The following is an 11,247-nucleotide window of genomic DNA, read 5'->3' on the forward strand; positions in this document are numbered from 1 at the left end:
AAACAATATACAGTGTGGTAAAATCTTGTGCATGCGGGTTATCAATCACATGTGATTGATATGATAACTGGCATGTTTAACTTGTATTCCCCCTATAAAACATGTAAAAACGTTTAAAAGGTTCATTCAGGGGTATCAACTCACCTGGTGTAAGTACGTCCGACGAGGGTGCCGGTTGGGCGTTCGGTGTCACGTAAGGACTCGAACACACTCAATGACCTATTTAACATATGATAACATATGTTCACATACAATTAGTATATTTAATACTAATTAAACAAATATACTCGCTCAAAGGAGCGGAAAACACTTTGGTTAAGTGTTTGGGTGTCCCGGGTAGCGTCTAAAGGTGTGCATGGTTTAGGAATGGAGTTTACTCTCCGAGAGTAAACTCTTTATGTGATGTTTACGACCCAGGGACTACTCACCATGAGTTTACGGCCGTAAACTCATGGTGAGGGGTTCTAGTGTGTTTAAGGCTTCTAGCTTGCTCAAGGAATTATTCTAGGTCCAAAACTATATAGTGTGAATGAGTTTAAGGTCTTTAAGGGCTCCATTAGGGAGTTTACGGCCCAGGGACAACTCCTAAGGGAGTTTACGGCCATAAACTCTCATCCCTTGAGTTTTGTGAAGTTTCAAGCCCCTAATACCTTGCTAGTAATTTACAATGAAATGTGAGGCCATTTGGGGGAATTAAAACTAACATTTGGGTGTGTTTAGGGGTGTTTACGGCCCTGGTACATGCCTGGGCTGTAAACTCCTTTTGTCCCTCCATTTTGATGTGTTTAAATGGTTTAAACCCGAAATGATAAGCCCCTAATTTATGTATTAAGCCTAAGGGTGGTTTGGGAGTGATTTTGGGACATTTAGACATGATTAAGAGGTGTTTACGGCCTAAGCTTGTGCTTGGGCCGTAAACTCTCTTTTATGTCCTAAATCATTGTGTGTTCATGTTCAAACACTCCTAGGCTAATCCCTTAATTTATTTCCAAGCCTTTAGGGACATTTTGGGGTCATTTTGGCCTCATTTTAGGTGTTTACGGCCTAAGGAGGAGCTTAGGCCGTGAACTCCTTTTCAATAGCTTAAATGGTCTAATTCTAAGCTATAAACACGAATCATAATATTTAGAGTAAGCTAGGGTAAGTGGACTTACGATTTGGAAGCGTTTGGTTGCGGATTTGGGGCGAAAACGGGTCTAGAGAGAGTATAGAGAGAGAGGGTGGAAAGAGCTCCAAATGGAGTTTACTCCCCTTTATATATGGGTGGGAGTTGGAGCTCAGTGGAATTCTACCCAATACTGCCGTTAGACGGGGCTTTTGGTCGCACCCGATTTAGTGGTCGTGATAATAAACTACCATTTTCCAACTAAATGGAAATATGTGTTATGTGTTTTTATTTCCTTTTATCACGACTTAACGGCATATTAAATATAAACAAATGAAATGTTTATTTATTTGACGACCTCAAATTAACGGAACTTTTATAAACTGGAATATTCCGTTATCGGTAACGCGGAAATGTAGCGGGACAACTTGGGTTGTCACAGTTTTAAGCCCATATCTCTTTGGTTTCACGTAAAGTTTGCCCCAAACCCTAGCCCTAGAGGAATAGACTTGGGAAGAGTGGATCTATGGATCGGAGCCCCTGCATGGCTCGAAAAGCCACTGTATGGATTAAGAACTGAAGAGACTCGGCGAGTCACATGGGTGGACTCGGCGAGTTGGATGAAGATGGAGATGAACTCGACGAATTGGATGAACAACTCGGCGAGTATGTTGAAGATTGCCTTGGACTCGGCGAGTCAAGTCGCAAAACCCCAAACCCTTCGAGTTAAGACTTGGATCAGTGAGTTGAGTGGGTACTCAGTGAGTTGGACAGGACAGGACTCGGAAATCGGTAGACTCGATGAGTCAGGGGCTGACTCGGCGAGTCGAGTCGCGGATGAAAGGATTCTTAGCGTATGAACTCGGCGAGTCAGTAGGCAGACTCGGCGAGTAGGGTTGACCTGGAAGGTTGACTTTGACCAGGACTTTGACTTTGACCAGAGTTGACTTAGTTTGACTTCTAGAGTTCAGTTTGGAACTAAGTGTTATGTTGATACTAGTAGCTAGTGGAGCTAGTGGAGCAGCGGTTCAGAGGGTTGTCGGTCAGCAGCCAGAGGATTATCAGCAAAGTTCAGCAGTGCGAGGTGAGTCTCCTCACTATTTGTATGGGTCTAAGGCACCAATGTCAACCCATTTAGTTTATGTATGATAGGAAGACCCGGGGGTTAGCCCTAGGCAATATGCATGAAAGACCAGGAGGCGGCTCCTGGCACACAGTATGTTATTATGTATGGTAAGAAGACTCGGGGGTTACCCCTAGGCAATATGTATGAAAGACCAGGAAGTGGCTCCTGACGCACTGTATGCTATTATATATAAAAGACCAGGAGGTGGCTTCTGGCACACTATATGTTGTTTAGCTAAGTAGAGTTGTATGTACGGTTGTCTTTTTGATACTTACATAAAAGACCAGGGGTGACCCTTGGAACCTGTCTGTAAGACCCAGGGAGTGGCCCCAAGCTTGACCAGGAAGACCACGTGCGGCCCGTGGCATAACGGCAAGACTATACATGGCACATAACACCTTAGCAAGACTATGTTTGGCACATAGCACCTTACTTGATTATGGATATGTTGGTTATGTATGGTTCTTGGCTATGTATGGCATGTATGGATCAGTTGGTTTGTATGGTATGTGGTATCTGGGGAACTCACTAAGCTTCGTGCTTACGGTTTTCAGTTTTGGTTTCAGGTATTTTGTTTTCAAGGAAGGAGTCGGCTCGATCGCAACGCATCACATTATGTTTTCCGCACATGAGATCTTTGGGATTACACTCTGATATGGTTTTATGATAATATGTTTAATTACTGACACCTTGGTTTGTCATGAGATATTATAATGAATGTTCTTATACCGATGGTTTTATGTAATACCTTATTTAAAAATGAAATTTTTAGCCTTGAATTTTGGGATGTTGCAAATAGGCATATCAAACTCCATACTGAAAGATCGAGATACAAAGGACCGACTCGCGCCCGAGTCAAATAACACAAGAGCAGGCAAAGATTTCACTAAGAACGTACCTATTAGGAGCATATACATGAGCATAACATAAAACATAATCAACTGAATAATAAATAGAAACATACCGGTCACGACATCTGGTGCCGACATGGCCTCCTCTGCGGTGAACTGGAAAGCGCAACCTCGAGCCCTGGGGGGGCTCCGCCCTGCCTTGACTCCCATCCGTGATCCTCAGAGTAGTTGGATCTGGAGGCCTAGCAGCAAGCGAGGGACAATTGGCCTTCACATGGCCCATTTGGTCGTAGTGGTAACAAATCCTAGAGCTGAGTGTTGGGGCCTGCTGGCGTCAATCCCTCGCCATATGGCCCTGTCGGCCACAATTGTGGCACCCAGAAGATGATCGACAAGCACCCTCATGAACCTTGCCACACTTCCCACAAGTGCGGCCCTTCCAACCCCCAGATATGACATTAGTGGCCTTGAACCGCTTCGGCGCAGGCTGCGACTGGACCAGGGTCGGTCTTGGCTCCCTCGTCTGGAGCTCCATATCAATCTCACGCTGCCTGTCGGCCTCCTGCAACTCCAACAATAAACCATAACGCTGATTGGATACAAACTACTTGATGTCCGTCTTGAGCATGCGAAAGTAACAGGTCATTTGAGCTTGCTCAAAAGCAGCAAACATCTCTGGGGGTCTTAATAGACCTAAACATCTTTAGAAACTATGCCTGGAAGTTAGCAACAACCTCCTCCTGAAGGATCTCCCTAATCTTGTTCTCGGACATAACCGACCCATTCTGGCCACCTGTCCCTGATCCTGATCCGGATCCTGCCTCGAAACGTCGCGTCATCACCATACTGAAAATAAACCAAGGAGATATCAGATAACACACAAATCATACCAAGGGAACCAGCTCCCGACAAAGCCTAGAGGTTAGAATTCCTTGTTACACGTACAGGTCATGTGCTTCCATTAGTACGGCTCATACGACCTTCCACACTTACTCGTATTTGTCTCAGGGAATCATTACAACAACCCTAACAATGCACACTAGCATACGCATACACTCAATCCTCACTTCCTAGAGGGAGGCTAAACATTAAGGAACTGGCCGACTAACCCCACACAATATGTCCATGAAACTTCCACCAACCCTGCAGCACTCGTGTATGCTAATCGTATATAACACTGGATCCTACAGACAGTTTCATACATGATTTTACCCTAAGTCCTTCATTAGACAAGAACAGGAAATAAGGCCAAACCAAACATTCCCAGACTATAGAATCTTCGTTATGTACATCTATGATACATACACTAATCAACTGTAGTAATGATGTCAATTTCATATAAGGAAAAACCCTAGGCTATCAAGCATCATATAATCAAGCAATTCTATCATTAAATTCCTGAATATCCCTAATCTATCATTAGCATGTTGTTCTAACATATCACCAGATCAAATAACAATATGGTAATTTGGGGTCTACTTACTGGCTCCGGCTGATCGTAAACATCACATCCTCTTTGATCATTTTGAAAACAATTTGAAAATTATTATTTTCTTTTCAAAAAAATATTTTTCCTTAGTCTGAAACTGGATTCACACGAGTGTTCCTCCAATTCACTCAAACTAAGGCTCTGATACCAACATGTAAATATGTAGCATCCATAAAAAATCATGATAAATTTAAACTTTTTAAATACAACCCAAAACCATAAATTGTTTACAAAAAAGTTTTCAAAACATTTTCGACATCAGAGTTTCCCCAAAATCATAGTTCATAAAACAGAGGATACGTACGGTCTTTGCCTTCCCGCGGTCATCCGAAATACCTGAAACATAACCCAAAATTGTAAGTCAACGCTTATTGAGTTTCCCCAAAATACCATCACATAACCAAATAACATATACAATAACAGCATGCAATGGGTCCACAACTAAACGACTGGATCACCTCTAAGCCCACAACATAAGTCTAGCTTGCCATCGGGGCCCACATCTTATGTCTGGCTTGCTCCCTGACTAGATCAATCATCGGACTAAAATACCATCAATCCCTCATTACGAGTCTGGTATACCGCCCGGTCCTCGGCTCGTATCTGGAATGCTCATGAGCTCTCAGTATGAGTCTGACATGCCCTACCCGACCCTCAGCTCATATATGGATTGCTCCGAGGTTTGTTGGCTACCGCACGGAGAAGTACAACCTCAACCCAACACAATATCTCGACATATACCAGATAATAAACATATACAAATAATCATGCAAACAGAATCACATGTAGTCCTACATATCTACCATACTAGCATATCAATAACTAGCATAATCATGCATATCTATTCCATACTCAGCATATTAGTGAATATCAAACTAATGGGCCAACCTTGGTGCCTTCAACTTGCAAATACAATGAGGAAAATTCACCTCGCAAACTGGACAAAAACTGATGAGGTCTCGACTCCGAATCTCAGCTCCAACCGCCTCATTTTCCAACCAAATGACTGATCTAAATCAAAATCCCAAAATACCCTTAAGATCAAACTTGGTCAAAGTCAAACTGGTCAACCATCTAAGTCAACCGAGTCAACCCAACCGAGTCAACTTTACCAAATCGACTCAGAGTGAGTACGTGGAGCGTACACCGAAGGTACATTGGGCGTTCTCGAGTCCTTGCATGTTGACCACCATCGGGGTGGTTGACCTCGTATGTAGGGCGTACTCCGAGTATGCAGAGCGTACTCCGAGTATGCGGGGCGTACTCCTAGAACCCCTAAAACTTCCATTAAGAGCTTAATGACTAAAGCTCTTAAATCCATATTGCATATCCATGGCTAAAAATACTCTTAGGAGTTATAAAGTCTCTGACTTTATGACTTTGCATTTCCAATAAGAGCTTAACTCAAGGTCTTAATCCATTAAGACCTTCTACATGATCCATGGAGCAAAACTAACCATTTGGGACCCTTTTTTGATTCAATACCCTCCTAAAGGTCTGAAAAGACGACTTAATGAGCCAAGAACATGCTTTGTTCAAGAATCATCATTTTGGGACCAAAAATAGACTTTAAAGAGCAAAACTCTAGATCTACAAGATGGAGTGGAAAAGATGCAAGTTTTATAACTTGTTGAGGTTGCAAACAAGCTAGAACTCCCAGATCTACAATACACTCCACTCCAAGGTCTTCACACCACCTTCTTCTTTCTTCAAAACCACTACAAACTCTCTTAAAGGCTCACAAATTGACTTCTTTTTGCTATAGGGTTGCTTGAGGGTTGAAGGCTCTGAAAGAGGCTGGATAAGAATAAGGTTTATGTCCATAAAGATGCTTAAATATGAGCCAAGTCCCCAAAATTAGGGTTTTGCATGCCACCCTCGTACGCCCAACGTACTAAGGCACACCTTAATACGCTTAGCATACACCCACGTATGCATGGCATACTCATCTGACCCAAGATCCACCAAAAGCCACATTGGCCCCTTTTCATCATCTCTCAATTTATGGACTAAATTGCAATGTACTAAAATCATAAAACCCAATATTATAAATACTTAACATTCGGATTAGGGCTGTAAACGAAATAAACGTTCGGCGAATCGTTCGTGAACTGTTCGACGGAAAGTTCGTTTATGTTCGTTTATTTAATAAATGAACGAACATGAACAAAAATTATTGTTCGTTTAGTTAAATGAACGAACATGAGCAATGGTCTCGTTCGTTCATTTATGTTTGTGAACGTTTGTTTATGATGTTTGTTTACATTCATTTATGTTAGTTCGTTTAAGTTTATTTATACTCATTTATATTCAATTTTTTTTATTATATTACTATATTATATGTTCGTTTATGTTTATATATGTTCAATTGTGTTTTTTTATCTTTGTTCGTTTATGTTCCTTTAACATGTTCACGAGCATAAACGGACATGAACAAAGTAATTTGTTAAACAAATGAACATGAACGAGATTTATTCGTTTATGTTCGTTTGTTGTTTGGCTACCTTAAACAAATGAACATGAACAAGACCTTGTTCGTGTTCGTTTGGTTCGTTTACAGTCCTAATTGAGATGTTAGAAATTTAGTTTTATTAATTTGGATTTATTCTTGTATTTGCATTTATTTCATATGGGTTTCTTCTTGCATTTGTATCTTTTGCATATGTGTTTATTCTTGCGTGTGAATTTTATTCAAACCCACATGTTTTTGTTTCCAATCTACTTGATTTTACCCACATGGTTTTATTTTGACGAAGATGAAAAAGCCACATAATTTGTAAAATTCAGTACTAGAATTTTTAAATAAATTTAAAATGTTATTGAAATAATTTAAAAATAAATAAGTAAATGAACATGCTAGAATAACAGGAATAATAAAAATAAATCATAATAATAGTTTAAATGGTAGTAAGAACGGTTAAATATTAAAATTATACCATTTAAGGTTTGAGGGTTAAAAATGTCAAAAAGATATAGAGTTTGTTTAACCAAATGGTGGACTCACTTAAGTGATGGTTGGACCATTTAATTCATAGAAAATATGGAGAATGACCATATATGAGTTAACTTCTAAGGTTAAAAGCTAACCTAGCAACACTCGACATGTTTCATTAAATGAGTAACCATCATTTTATCACGTACATACCCTTTCATCGCTTCTAACATGAAGACTTGCGATTTTGAAAGAGACTGTCAGAGCTGCGAACCCTCTACAACAATTGCAAATAGTCAAATAGATCGCATCAGGGGTAAACAGCCCGAGTAAGAGGACTCAATGCTGTTATCAAACACTCTAATTTAGGACCGATATAGTTAAAAGTTAAAACCTTTGGCTGACATGTCACGGCAAATCAAACACTCAATCAATGATTCAACTAATCTTTGCCAACTTATAGCCTTATAGGTAGTTTTTCTATTTAACAATCGTGTACACATTTGTAGTTGTCTCTTGATTTTTGGGCATGCTATCAAAAAAAAAAAAAAAAAAACGTATGAAGCCGATTAAAATCGTTTTTTTTTAATTTGTCAATCAAACTTTTAGAGTTTTTTGAAATGGTCCTTATATTAGGTGTTTTAGTTGGATTTTTTTAACAAGTCTCTCCAGTAAAGAGTTAGTAATTTTCTCAGCTTTCAACATTCATTTTTTAAGCTTAGTAAACAAAAAAATTTGCAGTTCCAAACACTTTATCTTAAGGACTACATTATTTCAATCATATACTGTCTATTTTTAAAGATTGTCTCGGTGAAAGGGGTGCATGATTGAATGTGGAAAAAGACAACGTACTTTTAACAATCAAAGAATGGATGTCAACCAGTTTGACCTGGTGTGACTAACTCATGGAGATATAATTGTACAAAGAAATACCATTAAAAGTACAAACAACTGGATCCGATAACTTTTGTATAAATCTCTAACGTAAAATAGAAAAATTAAATTAGAGCTTAACACATGGAAGGAAGATGATCAGACAGAGCTAATACTAATTTCGCCATCATTCTGGCAAATCAAACCAATAGGGAATCTATTCATCATCATCTCATTCACCTTTCCAATGAATCTATCTATAATTACAAGCAGATATCTTGATAACTCAATTAGAAACAGGTTAATAAATTAATAGACAAAATATCAGAGAGAGCTTATTCATCGTCCCCATCATTTTGAAAAATCAGGCCAATAGGGAAAACGATTTCAATAATAATCAAAAGAAAAAAAAATCTTCAGAAAACATATATAAACTACTAGAATTAAACGATAAAATCTATGCTTAATACTAAATACCTTTAAAATTCAATTGAGCTTAAAACAATAAAGGATTTAAAAAAAGAGAGATCAGATAGAGCTAATACATTTTCGCCATCATATCGGCAATCAAACCAATAGGGAAAACAATTTCCATCATCATCTCACTCTCTAGAAACTATGTAATCAAACAAACATTTACAATTATCGTCGAAACATAAACGTAATTCTCAACGTTATGTTGATCGATTGATTTGGAACTACAAACATACTTGAGAAAATAAGAAAACAAAAACAAAATCAACCTGATTAATCATCGATATTGTGGGTAAGGATAAAATGGCTACAATTCGAATTTGGGTTTGGAAACCCTAGAAGACCGCGTGCGTATATAAAGGTAAACCGGAGGAGGATGTTCTAGGGTTTAACATGTTTAGTAAGTTGCAACAAATGGTCCTTGTAGATATATCTATTGCATTTTTAGATGCAATTTGATCCACGTACAAAACAAACTCGCAATTTGGAAATTTGAGAATATACTAGGTTGTAAAAATCCGTTGTACTAATTCATTCGACATACGATTAGAGAGACTAATCAAGAATCTTAAATTGTAAATCCATTATTTTAAAAAAAATTAAAATTAAATATAATTAATATCATAACAAATTAGTTAAATACAACTAATATCACAAAAAATATGTTTATATAATTGATACAAGAATAATCAATTTGTCATATAGTTTTTATTGATATCGGATTTCATTAAAATGTTAAACATTCATGGGTTTCTACAACTTTATTAATTACCTACTGATTAATCGGAGTTTAATCGGGGATTAGTCAGATTTTTACAACACTAGAATATATAAATAATTTTTAATTTTTAAATCTAAATAGAAGACAAACAAATAACAAAATTTTGCAGTTAAATTTTTTTGAATATAAGAACGAAAAACTGAAGTATATAATACCTTATAGTATTCATTTCGTACCATTTTATATAATTCACTTTCAATAAATTTGGTACTAGTTTTGAAGTGATTCACTTTCAATATTGATAACGAGAGACTGAGCCAAATTTGTATTTTGAAATTGCTTTTTTTTTTCTATAACTCAAGCCTAAATCTTTACATAAATTATGTTGTTTCCAAACTAATTGGAAAAATTGAGATCAGTTTTTTTCGCATAAATTGTAACTGTTTATTATTACAGATTAAATTTATACATTGTATGGTTTTGTACCGTATATTCTTGTTTTAGCTTGAATGATTGATACGTTAATATTGTTGTCATTTATTTACAAAGCATATCAATCTCTTATTAGTTTTGATATTTGTTATTTTGTGGTATTTTTGAAATAAATATTATCCATTTGTAAATTTCTGATTTGTTTCAAATTTTAAAATTAAAGTCATATAGTTATATATGTAAAGTATTAAATATAATATATATACATATATACAATTAAATTGCAATTAATATGTTTTTTCCTTTTTTATTTTAAAGTTTTACATTAAAAAAATATTTACCACTTACACTTTAATGTTTCATTTTTTTTTTAAATTAACCTGTATAATATACGAGTCTCACACCTAATGATATTATACAACCCACATAATTTTGAACATTAATGTGACAGGATGAATGCTAATTCTTTTATTAGCGTTTATATTTAATAAGACAACGAATAATAAGCAGAAAAACAAAGAGATCGGTTTAGTAATGTTTTAAAAATCGATTTTTTAGTTGAACCGGTATGATGACCGGTTCCCGGTTCGACTGTCGGGTTAACCAGTTTCTATAATTTTCATATTTTTTTTTCTATTTTCCTACAAACACATGTATATATATATATATATATATATATATATATATATATATCATGAATTTGACGTTTATAAGTTCCAACATTAAAAATATACATAAAAATAAGTTGTAGATCAATTCAAATACATTAAAATAATACATAATCATAGGTTGTAGTGTTTTACATCAATCCATATACGTCAAAAAGAAAATAAAGTATAATAGCGAAACAAAATATAGTTTTAGATAAATACAAACATATCAAAAAACTTTATAACATTTATCATATGTTTTTATTTAGAGAAAACTAAATATATTTGAAAAAAAAAATCACCAAAGTTTATTATGCAAATGGTTATTTTCCATGTGTTTTTATTCGGTTTAACCGGTTCAACGAGTTTATTTTGACCGGTTCAGTCGGGTTTTCTAAAAACCGTCTGGTTCAATCCGGTTCAAAAATCGACGTAAAATCGGTGATAGTTGAACCGCTCACTCCCTTGGTTTCCGGTTCGACCGGGTTCAAACTGGGTTTTAAAACACTGCGGTTTATCAATAAGCCTACCCACCAGCCCACCTTTAACCAAGCGGAGGTGATCTGATCCCTCCTAAAATATTACAATTTTGTT

The 11,247-nt window shown here is 36.7% G+C and overlaps 3 non-coding genes across 3 annotated transcripts; all 3 read right to left on the reverse strand.

Annotated features, from left to right (window-relative positions):
- Window positions 1–8,529: 8,529 nt before the first annotated feature.
- Window positions 8,530–8,614, reverse strand: LOC145071764 (small nucleolar RNA Z102/R77). Its single transcript, XR_013690772.1, has one exon. It is a non-coding gene; the product is annotated as a small nucleolar RNA Z102/R77 (small nucleolar RNA).
- Window positions 8,615–8,695: 81 nt separating this feature from the next.
- LOC145071765 (small nucleolar RNA Z102/R77) lies at window positions 8,696–8,776 on the reverse strand. Its single transcript, XR_013690773.1, has one exon. It is a non-coding gene; the product is annotated as a small nucleolar RNA Z102/R77 (small nucleolar RNA).
- Window positions 8,777–8,898: 122 nt separating this feature from the next.
- On the reverse strand, window positions 8,899–8,984 carry LOC145071763 (small nucleolar RNA Z102/R77). The gene has a single exon (XR_013690771.1). It is a non-coding gene; the product is annotated as a small nucleolar RNA Z102/R77 (small nucleolar RNA).
- Window positions 8,985–11,247: the final 2,263 nt, after the last annotated feature.

This window comes from Lactuca serriola, chromosome 8 (genome assembly GCF_051521515.1).
Source record: "Lactuca serriola cultivar US96UC23 chromosome 8, Lser_US96UC23_V15, whole genome shotgun sequence".
In the NCBI taxonomy this organism is placed as follows: domain Eukaryota; kingdom Viridiplantae; phylum Streptophyta; class Magnoliopsida; order Asterales; family Asteraceae; genus Lactuca; species Lactuca serriola.